The 14,113-nt window shown below is 40.0% G+C and overlaps 1 protein-coding gene and 1 non-coding gene across 5 annotated transcripts in view; both read left to right on the top strand.

Annotated features, from left to right (window-relative positions):
- The window catches only part of KCNAB1 (potassium voltage-gated channel subfamily A regulatory beta subunit 1), a 444,529-nt gene that overhangs the window by 396,607 nt on the left and 33,809 nt on the right, over window positions 1–14,113 (top strand). The gene's annotated exons all lie outside the window — the stretch shown is intronic.
- On the top strand, window positions 3,432–3,504 carry TRNAE-UUC (transfer RNA glutamic acid (anticodon UUC)). Its single transcript has one exon. It is a non-coding gene; the product is annotated as a tRNA-Glu (tRNA).

Below are 14,113 nucleotides of genomic sequence, written 5' to 3'. Positions count from 1 at the left end.
CTTGGAGTACAAAACAAAGCAGAGCAAAGGCCAACAAAGTTTTGCCAAGAGACTGCACTGGTCACAACAAACACAGCAACTGGTCTTCCAACAACACAAGAGAAGACTCTACACATGGACATCACCAGATAGTCAATACCAAAATCAGACTGATTATATTCTTTGCAGCCAAAGATGGAGAGGCTCCATACAGTCAGCAAAAACAAGACCAGGGGCTGACTGTGGCTCAGATCATGAACTCCTTATTGCCAAATTGAAACTTAAATTGAAGAAAGTAGGGAAAACCACTAGACCATTCAGGTATGACCTAAATCAAATCCTTTATGATTATACAGTAGAAATGACAAATAGATTCAAGGGATTAGATCTGATAGACAGAGTGCCTAAAGAACTATGGACGAAGGTTCATGACATTGTACAGGAGGCAGTGATCAAGACCATGCCCAAGAAAAAGAAGTGCAAAAGGCAAAATGGTTGTCTGAGGAGGCCTTACAAACAACTGAGAAAGGAAGAGAAGCAAAAGGCAAAGGAGAAAAGGAAAGATACACCCATTTGAATGCAGAGATCCAAAGATCAGCAAGGAAAGATAAGAAAGCCTTCCTCAGTGATCAGTCCAAAGAAATAGAGGAAAACAATAGAATGGAAAAGACTAGAAATCTCTTCAAGAAAATTAGAGATACCAAGGGAACATTTCATGCAAAGATGGGCACAATAAAGGTCAGAAATGGTAGGGACCTAACAGAAGCAGAAGATATTAAGAAGAGGTGGCAAGAATACACAGAAGAACTGTACAAAATAGATCTTCATGACCCAGATAATCACAATGGTGTGATCACTTGCCTAGAGCCAAACATGCTGGAGTGCAAAGTTAAGTGGGCCTTAAGAAGCAACACTATGAACAAAGCTAGTGGAGGAGATGGAATTCCAGTTGAGCTATTTCAAATCATAAAGATGATGCTGTGAAAGTGCTGACTCAATATGCCAGAAAATCTGGAAAACAGCAGTGGCTACAGGACTAGAAAAGGTCAGTTTTCATTCCAATCCCAAAGAAGGGCAATGCCAAAGAATGTTCAAACTACCACACAATTACATTCATCTCACACACTTGCGAAGTAATGCCCAAAATCCTCCAAGTCAGGTTTCAACAGTATATGAACTGTGAACTTCCAGATGTTCCAGCTGGATTTAAAAAAGGCAGAGGAATCAGAGATCAAATTGCCAACATCTGTTGGATCATCAAAAAAGCCAGAGAATTCCAGAAAAACATCTACTTCTGCTTTATTCACTATGCCAAAGCCTTTGACTGTGTGGATCACAACAAACTGTGGAAAATTCTTCAAGAGATGGGAATACCAGACCATCTGACCTGCTTCCTGAGAAATCTGTATGCAGGTCAGGAAGCTACAGTTAGAACCAGGCATAGAACAATAGGCTGGTTCCAAATTGGGAAAGGAGTACCTCAAGGCTATATACTGTCACCCTGCTAATTTAACATATATGCAGAGTATATCATGAGAAATGCCGGGCTGGATGAAGCATAAGCTGGAATCAAGATTTCTGGGAGAAAAATCAGTAATGTCAGATATGCAGATGACACCACCCTTATGGCAGTAAACAAGGAAGAATTAAAGAACCCCTTGATGAAAGTGAAAGAGAAGAGTGAAAAAGTTGGCTTAAAGCTCAGCATTCAGAAAACTAAGATCATGGCATCCGGTTCCATCACTTCATGGCAAATAGATGGGGAAACAATGGAATCAGTGAAAGACTTAATTTTGGGGACTCCAAAATCACTGCAGATGGTGACTGCAGCCATGAAATTAAAGACGCTTGCTCCTTCAAAGAAAAGCTATGACCAACCTACACAGCATATTAAAAAGCAGAGACATTACTTTATCAACAAAGGTCCGTCTAGTCAAAGCTATAGTTTTTTCAGTAGTCATGTATGGATTTGAGAGTTGCAGTATAAAGCTGAGTGCTAAAGAATGGATGCTTTTGAACTGTGGTGTTAGAAGACTCTTGAGAGTCCCTTGGACTGCAAGGAGATCAAACCAGTCAATCCTAAAGGAAATCAGTCCTGAATGTTCATTAGAAGGACTGATGCTCAAGCTGAAACTCTGATACTTTGACCACCTGATGGGAAGAACCGACTCATTGGAAAAGACCCTGATGCTGGGAAAGATTGACGGTGGGAAGAGAAGGGGTTGACAGAGGATGAGATGGTTGGATAGCATCACCAACTCAATGGACATGAGTTTGAGTAAACTCCAGGAGTTGGTGATGGACAGGGAGGCCTGGCTTGCTGCAGTCCATAGGTTTGCAAAGAGTCGGACACAACTGAACTACTGAACTGAACTGAAATAACACACAAGGAGCAGAAATAGAAACTTTCTTTATGATGAAAGTAACAGACAACTGGAAACCTGGACCAATATTTATGAAAATGGAATAGGGATGGAGGAATTGTAAATGACTTAGTAAAACTGAGGAAAGATTTATTCAAAGTGTACCTGTAGGTAAGAAGCAAGTTAATTTGTATGGCACAACCTCAGAAAACCTCAGAATGGTTAAAGCATTAGAGGCACAAATGCCACTGAAGATGAAAGTTAGGTGTGAACTAGAAACAAGGCAGTTGTTCAAAAAACTGTATAGAACCATTAGAGCTCTAGGTCTCCAGGTCTGGAGGCAGGGTCCTGCCTTTCCCCTCCAATGAAGGAGGCAAGAGATACATTACATCAAGAAACTGAGTTGAGATGCTGTAGTCTGAGGGGTACCAGACACAGAGGAAGGTGAAGCCAGGCTGAAAAAAAAAATTATAAATTTTGAGATCCCTAGACCTCTCCTCTCATTTACCTCCAGGTCGCTAACAACCAAGATACACTTTCCCAAACAGAAAATAATAGAATATTATTCTGGAGAAAATTAACTATCCCAGAAAAAATATCTTAAAGATCTTGACATTTTTGTGGAAGAAAATCCCATTGGGAAAAAGCGGCAGGTGCCTTAATTGCTCCCACAGTGACAAATGCTATCCACACACAATTTTAGTGCTTTACTCTTAAATGTGAACAGAAGTCCAAGAATCACCTGACATTCAAAGAAACCTGCTGATGTGAAGGAGAAAAAAAAAAAAAGAGCTCAATAGAAGAAAAGAAAACAGAGTAATGCAGAGAGATATATAAATGTTCAAAGAAACTATAATTAATATACTTGGTGAGACAAGAGAAGATATTATATCAATTAAACAAGAACAGGATCAAAGAGAACAAAAACAACAGAAGTAGGAAACGTCTTAGATATTAAAAATGTAATAGCTAATTTTTTTAAAAGTCAATAAAGATGTGGACATTAAATTTGAGGAAATACTCCAGACAGTAGGGGAAAAAAATGGATAATAGAAGTGAAAAGATAAGAAAATTAAGATTCTTGGGTATTCCCTGGTGGTCCAGTGGTTAGGATTCTGGGCTTTCACTGCAGAGGGCCCAGGTTCAATCCCTGGTTGGGGAAGTAAGGTCCCACAAGCTGTGTAGCCAAATAATAATATTATTATTATTATATCCAGGAAGTCCAACATTTATTTAACTAAAAGATCTTTAGAGAGAAAATAGATAAAATGGAAGAGAAAGTGAAAGTGAAGTTGCTCAGTCATGTCTGACTCTTTGCTATCCCATGGACTGTAGCCCACAAGGCTTCTCTGGCCATGGAGTTTTCCAGGCAAGAATAGTGGAGTGGGTTGCCCTTTCCTTCTCCAGGGGATCTTCCCGACTCAGGAATCAAACTCGGGTCTCCCTCCTTTCAGGCAGACTCTTTACCGTCTGAGCCATCAGGGAATCCCTAAACAGAAGTAAGGTAGTTATCAAAAGGAAAAAAAAAAAAAGAAAACTTCCAAATTTAAAGAACATGAATTTCTAGATCAATAGTGCCCACCAAGTACCCAGGATAATAAATAGATCAAGTCCCACACAAAGTAATGTTATAATGAAATTTCACAAGTGAAAAGATAAGGAAAAAACATCCTAAAATAGTCCATAGCATTCATAGCATGTACACAGAAAGGATTGAGAATAAGGATTGTCTAGGGGTTCTCACTCCAGTATTCTTGCCTGGAGAATCCCAGGGATGGAGGAGCCTGTTGGGCTGCTGTCTATGGGGTCGCACAGAGTCGGACACGACTGAAGCGACTTAGCAGCAGCAGCAGGGGTTCTCAACAGCAAAATGGAGATCCAAAACATCATGTAACAAGGTTTCAAAGTTCTAAGCAAAAAAAAAATGGAAGGCAAACTGTCAACCAGGAGTGAGGAAAAAAATAGCTTTTTGACTTTGTTATCTCCCAAACATAATTCCTCAAAAGCTACTGGAAAATGGGCTCCACCATTAAAAAAAAAAAAAAGAGGAGAAAGAGAGCAACGAACAGGAAGCCATGGATCCAACTCATTCAAGTGAAAAAGGGAATTTTCAGGATGAAACATATGAAACATAGCTAGAGGTGATGTGCGGCAGGCACAGAGCGCACCAGCGCAGGCTGCCGTGGAAGGATGGGGGCCTTAGATGGAATGTTGCCAGGAAAAACGGGAAACTGAATTTCCCACAGACTTAACCAAAACAGAAAGCTGTATCTTTAGAGAAAGTGTTAGTTGCTCAGTGATGTCTAACTCTTTGCAACCCCATGGACCATAGCCCGCCAGTCTCCTCTGTCTACGAAATTCTCCAGGCAAGAATACTGGAGTGGGTTGCCATGATACTTGAACAAACTACGGGAAGTATAATGAAGTAATTGTCAACTAAAGGAAAATGAAAAGGTATAGAAGACAGGAAGTGTAATCATTGTAAACTACTCTGCTCAGCAGTGGACATTAAGCATCAGGCATTGAAATGAACACAGAGAATCCATGACCTGAACCCTAAACTGAGATGTGAATATATTGGGAAGATAGGATAGACAGGTGTATGGCAGGAGCTGAAACTCTCACCTCCACAAGAAGTCAGTGGATAATGTCTTTAAAAAGCTGGGCCAAGAGAGTACTGTGTAGATATTGTTGAGAAACATAGAGATTAATATCAGAATAAACAGCTACATATATGCTGGACGTGGTTTTCTCCTCTGGGGTGCAGGCACAGTTGAAAGAATGCTGCTTTGTTTACGAGCCTTTTGGCATCGACTCTTTAAACATTCTGTGTGTGTTACTTTGATAAAGCTAGAGATTAAAACAATACCCACACACATACACAGAAGTGAGATAAAAATGCCAGTGGTATTGAGTTGTCAATATTAACTATGATACTGTGGCTGTCAAGTCCAGGCACAGTGCTGGGAGGTTAGAAATACACATTCAAGTGCCAATTTTCCTACCCAGATTCCATGATGAGAAGCCAACCCATTTCTCATCACATCCCTCCAGAAATATGCCAGCACCAGAGACCCACCCACCACTTCCTAAACGAGCCATGCCAGACTCCCTCCCTTGGTGGCCTCCAAAGCAGGCTGTGCCAGATAACCCATTGTAAGATGAAAAGAAAACATAATTTCCATTTATTTTATATATCATTATTTTTAAAGTTTCTATTTATTGTGTATATTTTATTTTTTCTGTTTTTAAGCTATCCACTGGTTTAATTCCAGACATTAAAAAGCAGTAAAAATATATAGAAGACTCCTATCTACACCATACTCAGATTCCTTAAGTATTTTCAGTTTCAGTTCAGTTGCTCAGTTCTGTCCAACTCTATGCAACCCCATGGACTGTAGCACGCTAGGCCTCCCTGTCCATCACCAACTCCTGGAGTTTACCCAAACTTATGTCCATCGAGTCGGTGATGCCATCCAACCATCTCATCCTCTGTCATCCCCTTCTCCTCCTGCCCTCAATCTTTCCCAGCATCAGGGTCTTTTTCAATGAGTCAGCTCTTCGCATCAGGTGGCCAAAGTAATGGAGTTTCAGTTTCAACATCAGTCCTTCCAATGAACACTCAGGACTGATCTCCTTTAGGATGGACTGGTTGGACTCTCAAGAGTCTTCAACACCACAGTTCAAAAGCATCAATTCTTCAGCGCTCAGCTTTCTTTATAGTCCAACTGTCACATTCATACATGACTACTGGGAAAACCATAGCCTTGACTAGACGGACCTTTATTGGCAAAGTAATGTCTCTGCTTTTTAATATGCTGTCTAGGTCAGAGAAGGCAATGGCACCCCACTCCAGTACTCTTGCCTGGAAAATCCCATGGACGGAGGATCCTGGCAGGCTGCAGTCCAGGGGGTCGCTAAGAGTCAGACACGACTGAGTGACTTCACTTTCACTTTTCACTTTCCTGCATTGGAGAAGGAAATGGCAACCCACTCCAGTGTTCTTGCCTGGAGAATCCCAGGGACGGGGAGCCTGGTGGGCTGCCGTCTATGGGATCACACAGAGTCAGACACGACTGAAGTGACTTAGCAGCAGCAGCAGGTTGGTCATAAGTATTTTTTGAAGGAGCAAGCATCTTTTAATTTCATGGCTGCAGTCACCATCTGCAGTGATTTTGGAGCCCAAAAAAATAAAGTTAGCCACTGTTTCCACTGTTTCCCCATCTATTTGCCATGAAGCGATGGGACCCAATGCCATGATCTTAGTTTTCTGAATGTTGAGCTTTAAGCCAACTTTTTCACTCTCCTCTTTCACTTTCATCAAGAGGCTCTTTAGTTCTTCTTTGCTTTCTGCCATAAGGGTGGTGTCATCTGCATATCCGAGATTATTGATATTTCTCCCAGAAATCTTGACTCCAGCTTGTGCTTCATCTAGCCCAGCATTTCTCATGATGTACTCTGTATATAAGTTAAATAAGCAGGATGACAATATACAGCCTTGACGTACCCCTTTTCCTATTTGGAACCAGTCTGTTGTTCCATGTCTAGTTCTAACTGTCTTTAAGTGTTAGCATTTTATATAACCGCTGTGTTAATAACTTAGTCATGCCTGACTCTTTGTGATTTCATGGACTGTAGCCCAAGAGGCTTCTGTGTCCATGGGATTTCCCAGGCAAGAATACTGGAGTGGGTTGCTATTTCCTTCTCAGGGAGCTCTTCCCAACCCAGGGATTGAATCCAGGTCTTCTGCATTGCAGGCAGATTCTTTACCATCTGAGTCACCAGGGAAGCTCTATATAACCGTTGTGTAAGTCTAAAAATCTGGAAATTAACATTGATACAATAATATTGTTTAATCTATGGATCATATTCATATTTCTCTAACAGCCCCACTAATACTCTTTTCTGGTCCAAATCAACTCAAAATTTACATGTTGCTGCTCATTGTAATGTGTCTTTGGTCTCCTTTAAGCTGCATCAGTTCCTCACTCTGTCTTTTGTAATATTGACACTTTAGAAGACTATTAGCCAGTTATTTTTCAGAATGTCCCATGACTGGAGTTTGTCCACTAGTGATTAAATTCAGGTTAGGCATTTTTGGCAAGAGTACCACAGAAATGATGCTGTGTAATATAGCAGGGGGTACATACTGTCACACCTTCCCATTCCTGATGATGCTTTACTCTCCTGGTTAAGGTGATACTTACCAGGTTTCTCCTAGGTTGCACCTTTTCCTTTAGTATATATTAGGTGCATGTGTTTGTGTGTGTGTGTGTGTGTGTGTGTTTATATTTATATGCCCAATGAGAGAGACACTTTGAAGCTATGCAAATATCTTGTTTCTCATCACAGTTTTGCCTACTTGATTTTAGTACTCTTCACTGATGTCTGAACTAGTACTGTGGTGTTGGCTAAAGGGTGATTTTTCTATTTCCATCATACGTTCTAAATTTTTTAGTTGGCATTCTACTGCAAGGAAGAGCTTCCCCTTCTCCTCCATTATTCAATTATTGAATAATTTTATTCAGTTATTTTTATCAGTATGAACTCATGGACGATTTTTTCTTTAATTTATGATTCATTACCATCATTAATTTGTTGCTGCAATTATCCCAAATATGGACATTTGAAGGATCTTTGACAGGTCTTTTGTGTTTTTTTGACATGTCTGCATCTTTTTTTAAGGACTTTTTTGGCTTCCCAGCACAAAGTGTTCCAAGCTCACCTGTGCTTTCCCCAGCCCTGTAATCAGCCATTTCGCTAAGGAGTCTTGGTTTCTTTCAGTGGAGAATAGTATATTGAAGCCAAGATGTGGATACCATTATATATATTTTATAATATATGAGCTTGGTAGTACAGGTACTTATTTTATATATTAACCATGTATTTTTAATTGATTGAGAAGCACAGTAAATTATTTTTTGCAAAACATTGCTCTTTGTTTAAAAAACAGAAGCCATGGAAGCCATGATGGGATTAATAGCTCTTGCTCACTTGTACAGCATGATGCCTCTTTCTCTGGCACTTACCTTTTCCTGCCGTATGTCATAGACAGCAATTCTCTCTGTCAAGTCTGTCTGTCTTTCAACTTTTCCTGCAATGAAAGAGGTTCATGTATACACGTTGCATGGCAGTGAAGGCCAAACAGGGAGTGTTGCCATGTCCCAGAGAAGCACTATGTGGTCACACGCACACTGGGCAGCCCCTATATAACACGCTGCTCTCGGGAAACAGAGAAAGATTCTTGTGGTTCCCAAAAGAGCTCTGCAATCAACATTTCACTCCTTAAATGTAACCATAATGCTCTATCAGGGCCTCTGGGTTCTCTTTGCTGGACACAATTCTGTCATTTATAACTTGCTGAAGTATTATTTGTGGTTAAAAGCAGACAGGAGCCAGACTGCTTACTTTCAAATCCTGGCCCCAGTACACACATTAGCTGGGTGATCTTGAGTGATTTATTCCCCTTATTGTGCCTCAGTTTCTTCACATGCAAAACAAGATAATAAGAACAACAGACCTACACTCTAAGACTGTAGTGCCAATAAAATGAGTTAATATACATAAAGTGTTTAGAATAAGCCAAGTACATTATATGTGCTAAATTAGTGTAAACAATTATCATTATTACTCCAGAAGACTGAAGATCTGTATATCTATGTGAGGGAGCCTCATAAAACATGGCATAGAAATATATAAAAGTTCAGGGCATAAAGGATTAGGTCAAACTAGGGCTGTGTGTCTAAAGACAAGTCCCCAAGTGGGACAATTCATTCCACCTTTTCAGTCACTGACTCCCTCTCATTGCTCCTTGCCTCACAGGCAGGCATGCCTTTCCTCTGAGGCACAGGAAGTATGCTGGACATGGATGAGGTGGCTTTGGGTGGCTGAGAGGAGCTGGACAAAAGCCAGAGTAGACTTGAGACCTTTTCCTTCCATGATAAAGTTTTATAAAGTCAAAGATTTATAAATAAGAACATATTGCTTTAAAGTGAATGTTTTACTATGGTATAGAATAGAGATTTACATAAATTTCTGTGCTAAAGCCAAGGCCTTCTAATAGTGTTTGCTTCTGTGCCCACCTTAGTGGGTCATGTGGTCACAATATTTAAGAAGCACCATCTATGAAATAGTTCTAGTGAAGAAAATAAGGGGAAACAGCCATCTTTGAGTGGGAGGTGGAGAAACTCAGAAATGGGAAAGAAAGGCCACCTAAAAAGAGAGATTAAGGGTCCTAGACAAGCGAACAAATGTAGAAAAGTGAAGTAGGTACAAGGAAGAGAAGTGGGCGTGCCTGGGGACAAGCCAGCCTCCTCTGCAATGGCTCTTGCCGTGAATGTTGCCCAGCTACTTCCGGGCCTGGCTTACATTCGAACATAGAGAACAGCAGGTGCCTCATTTGGAAATATTCACAGAGTGAGTAGCTCCTCTTTTTACCAGGTAGTTCACTGAAAAGCTGAGAAAATCATTCCGCTCCATGTCAAGTTTAAAAGTCGCCTTTTGTTTAATTACCAGATACCTGACAAATATAGATAAGCACTACAGAGCCAAAATGGATTTGGGGCTGCCAGTGAGTTGCATCTGCTGTAGGCATAGAGGTTTTAATATCATTAAGACAGCATCTCCTTCCAGACGTCTCCCATGGTAGAATCAGGAAGTAAATCCAGCTCTACACTTTTAAAGAAGCAATAAAGATTGCCTCCTGTTACAGCATGAAACTGGATTTGCCAGTAGAAAATCTCATTAGGGTAAACATTTTTTACTCTTATCAATCCTCTGCCAAGTTGGCTTGCTTTATTCTTTCCTCCAGAAGATAAAATTCCTTTTAAAGTAAAGTTTAAAGCCTGTCCCAAGAAGCTGATACACAGACAGTTGTATAAATAAAAGCTCCAGATAGGATAATAGAATAAGAAGCTAATGTCAGCTTTCCACATCTGACTGTCTGACCGATGACGTTGACAGTCACACAATTTAAAAGATTAGGAATTTGAGACTTGAGTCAGGTAATCTACAAGGCAATGACAGATACTCCCAAGTATAAAAATAACCACTGATAATGGATACAGAAATATTAGGCACCAAGTAGAATGGGTGGATTTTTGTTAAATTTATTTTTTAGTATCTCAGTGAACATTTAGAAAACTATTCTTTATTTGTTTTGCATTTCCTTTTGATATGCCTAAAGGCTTTTTCCTCAGTTGACAGAGATACTTTAAGCCTCTACATGCTTCAAATAGCATAATCAAAAGAGTGGGAATAAAATATACAAATATAGGGGACTTCCCATGTGGTCTAGTGGTTAAGACTCTGCTTCCAGTGCAGGGGCACAGGTTCAATTCCTGGTCTGGGAACTAAGATCCCACATGCCATGTGGTGTGGTCAAAATAAATAAATAATAAAAAACAAAAGTTCCTTGAACTGTAACATGTTTTAAAATATACAAATATAGATGAAAAGGAAGGGGAAAACATATTCTGCTTCATTTGGTTTGAGCAGGGGGCTAATTTTAGAGGAAATGTACAAATCTGGCTTCATCAACTTTTTCATCTCTCTTTGAGCTTCAATTGCTTCAAATGTGAAATGGAAGTGTAATGACACCACCTTACAGGGCTATAGTAAAATTCAAATGCAATAATGCTGGTAATGTGCCCAGCACATAGAAGGCACTCAATAGATTTGCACTCTCCCTGGGCCCTTTCTTGGTGGTGTGCCCAGAAAGACCCTTTCTGAGCATGGTGAAAATAGTTGATTGTCTGCCCAGTAGACATCACTCCTCAGGTATCCACATTTTCATGTGGGCAATGACCCTTCCCAGACTTCCAGTTGACCTGGAGGAAGGCTGCTTCCTTTCTTTTGGCTGGACCTCAGTTCTGAGGTGAGCTCTGGATTGTGTTAACACAATCAGCCCGACTGGAGTCACTGGCTCATGTGACTGAAGCAATCTAATTAGAATGAATTTCAGGAATGTTGGAATACTGAGGCAAAAGGGCCCTGCTGAGTATGGATAAAAAAACCTACAACACCGTAAATACTACCAAGAGCCACCCTAATGTCATGAGGGAAACCAACCCGAGGATAGCAGAGAGTTAGAAAAGTTGATTCTCAACAACTTGGTTGTTGCAACTACCAATTCTGAAGTTTGTTTGACCTCTGTATTTCCAGTGACAAGAGCCAATAAATTTCTTTTACAATTTAAAAACTTTCTATTGAGTTTTCAATAACTTCTCCCATTAGAAAAAAAAAAAAAGCCCTGAAACCTAATTGTTTCAAACCAGGAAGTTTGACACATCCTCATTTCTCAGTGAGAAGAACTACAACCCACAACTCAAGAGGATCACAAAGTAAAAAGCTAATAATTCTCAAATTTTCAGATCTTTTATGCATTATAGCTGATTGAAAGTATCTATAACTTCTATCATGTCTTTCTATTTGTTGCTGATACATGTTATAGTCATATATCAGAAATTTCTACTGTAATTGTTTCTAGTATATAAGGACTGTTTTACCTAGCTATCCTAAAATTAGAATAAATTGGTTCTATCAAATAAATGTACATGGCAGATTAATTTCCTTATTTATTTCTGCATACATTTTGTAGATCATTCATCCTGGTACATTCACTAGAAAAAAAATCTGGTTATTCACAATCAGGCATTTATGGGAATGTCATCTGTGGAAAAGATAAGCAGCTGGTAACCCTTGCTTTGAGAATTTTCTAGGCTGTTGCTATAGCCAGAGTGTTTGTGTCCCTGCATAATCCATCTGTTGAAACCTAACCCCCAAAGTGATGCTAGTTAGAGGGCCTTAGTAAGTGACTAGCCCAAGAGGGTGCAGCCCTCATGAAAGTGATTAGTGCCCTTATAAAAGAGACCACATAGAGCTGCCTTACCCCTTCCACATGTGACAATACAGTGAGAGGGTGGCTGTCTATGAACCAGGAAGACAACTCTCACCAGATAACAAATCTGCCAGTGCCTTGACCTTAGACTTCCCATGCTCCAGACTGTGAGAAATGAATGCTTGCTGTTTAAGCCATCTGTGATATTTTGTCATATGTGTATATATATATATGTGTGTGTGTGTGTGTGTATGTATGTATGTATAGTATATTTGTTATAGGGGTTCCCAGGTGGCTCAGTGATAAAGAATCTGCCTGTCATGGTGGGAGACATAAGAGACTCAGGCTAGATCCCTGGGTGAGGAAGATTCCCTGGAATAGGAAATGGCAACCTGCTCCAGTATTCTTGCTTGGAAAATTCCATGGACAGAGGAGCCTGGTGGCTATAGTCCATGGGGTTGCAAAGAGTCAAACACAGCTGAACAGCTGAACACAACAACACATATATGTTATAGCAGCCCAAATGGACCAAGACAGCTGAATTCTATGATAAAATTTGCGGGGCTTAATTGACGAGAGCAAAACTTTTAATATTTTAGAAGAAAAGAGATCTTTTCCCAAATTTTAATTTTTTAAATTTATCAGAGAGATCTCCACATGAGGAGAATATACATATTCAAACAATTAAACATGCTTTTTTAAAGATTGACTAGTAACACTGTCAAAAGAAATCTCAGGAAATAATCCACTAATGCCATATAACTTGTAGCTTCACAGATGAAGATACAAGTCAGGTATCTAGGAAATCAATTTAACCCCAAAGTTTCAGTTCACTTAGTTTTTTTGTTTGTTTCTTTAAATCTGTTTATTTGTTGCCTTACTCTAGACAAAATTTAAGGCAATGAGTTTAATTGTTCTCCTTTCAAATGTTTTCATTTTTTAAATAATTTTATTTATTTATTTAATTTTTGGCTGCACGGAGTCTTGCTTGCTGCTTGTGGGCTTTCTCTAGTTGCGGCGAGTCGGGGCTACTCTTCGTCGTGGAATGTGGGCTTCTCTTGCGGTCGCTTCTCTTGTTGCAGAGTTCAGGCTCTAGGGCACACAGGCTCAGTAGTTGTGGTGCAGTCTTAATTGCTCTGAGGCATTTGGAATCTTCCCGGACCAGGGACTGAACCCATGTCCCCTGCATTGACAGGCAGATTCTTACCCACTGTATCACCAGGGAAGTTCTCAAATGTTTTTAAATGAATTAGAATGCATTCCACTGTTCACAAATCCTATAGAATTTGATCTGTGCAAGAAAGCACTGTACTCTCTACTCCTTGTGAATGCTGCCTCCCTTTCGTCAAGACAGAAATCACCTCTTAAATTACCACCAGTTAGTTATTACCCAAACAGAAGGATTCCAAAAGTTTGAAAACACCCAGGTTTAATAGGAAATAGTAGGCACCATGCTAGATTATGTTGAAGGAAGAGGTGCAATTTTATGATCCACATTCTCCATTATTTCTTGGCATGTCAGCAGGCAGGAGCGATTCCAGGTGAGAAGCTGGAAAGACTGGACATAGTGATAAGAGGATTACAGAGAAATAATGAGGACAGAGATGTATTGAAAGATAAGAAAGCTAAGTCATTGCCTTAAGCAAGTCACTTGGCCATCCTTATCTAAATATAAAATGAACATTTGCTTTTTTGCCAGGATTAAAGAGCACATGTCTGATGCAGGAAGAAATAATATTAGAAGTACTCAGCATCAGGCAGTCTCCTCCTCTGTATCAGGGAGCTGAACAAGGAATGAGCAGAATCTCCAGGACTGCCTGTTGGGGACAAAATCACAGCATTCAATTCTTACAGCAGGAAGCTGTCTTAATTTGCAAGTTCTGCAAATAGGATTTTGTGGTTTTGGAGCTTATTCAGTTTGAGACAAGGCAAA

Source organism: Bos javanicus, chromosome 1 (genome assembly GCF_032452875.1).
Source record: "Bos javanicus breed banteng chromosome 1, ARS-OSU_banteng_1.0, whole genome shotgun sequence".
NCBI classification, from domain to species: Eukaryota; Metazoa; Chordata; class Mammalia; order Artiodactyla; family Bovidae; genus Bos; species Bos javanicus.
The sequence above is the reverse complement of the archived record's forward strand: the minus strand, read 5'-3'. Positions and strand labels throughout refer to the sequence as shown.